The 296-nt window shown below is 35.8% G+C and overlaps 1 protein-coding gene across 1 annotated transcript in view; it reads right to left on the reverse strand.

Annotated features, from left to right (window-relative positions):
* The window catches only part of LOC119581716, a gene marked incomplete in the record, with an annotated part of 132,029 nt that overhangs the window by 9,600 nt on the left and 122,133 nt on the right, over positions 1-296 (reverse strand).

Here is a 296-nt window from a genome sequence, read left to right on the forward strand (position 1 = left end):
TCAGATAACTATTAACGCTTGCCCTTATCAACTCATCTTGATAAAGCACATTTTGAAAAGATCCAAGTGGCACTCATCCAAAAGGTGCCACTTAAGGGTAATGCTTGAGAAGCCAGGAACGTGCCCGTGTTGCTTTACACATACTTTATTATATTTATAGAAATTTCTTTCTATTTTTGTTGTTGTTGATCTTGGCTCATTCTCTTATTTCCCCTTTCTATTTCACAGTTAAATTTCCCCTTTTTTATCATTCTCTCTATCCATGCACTTTTTTATCAACTCATATTCCTCCCCCT

Source organism: Penaeus monodon, chromosome 15 (assembly GCF_015228065.2).
Source record: "Penaeus monodon isolate SGIC_2016 chromosome 15, NSTDA_Pmon_1, whole genome shotgun sequence".
NCBI lineage: Eukaryota > Metazoa > Arthropoda > Malacostraca > Decapoda > Penaeidae > Penaeus > Penaeus monodon.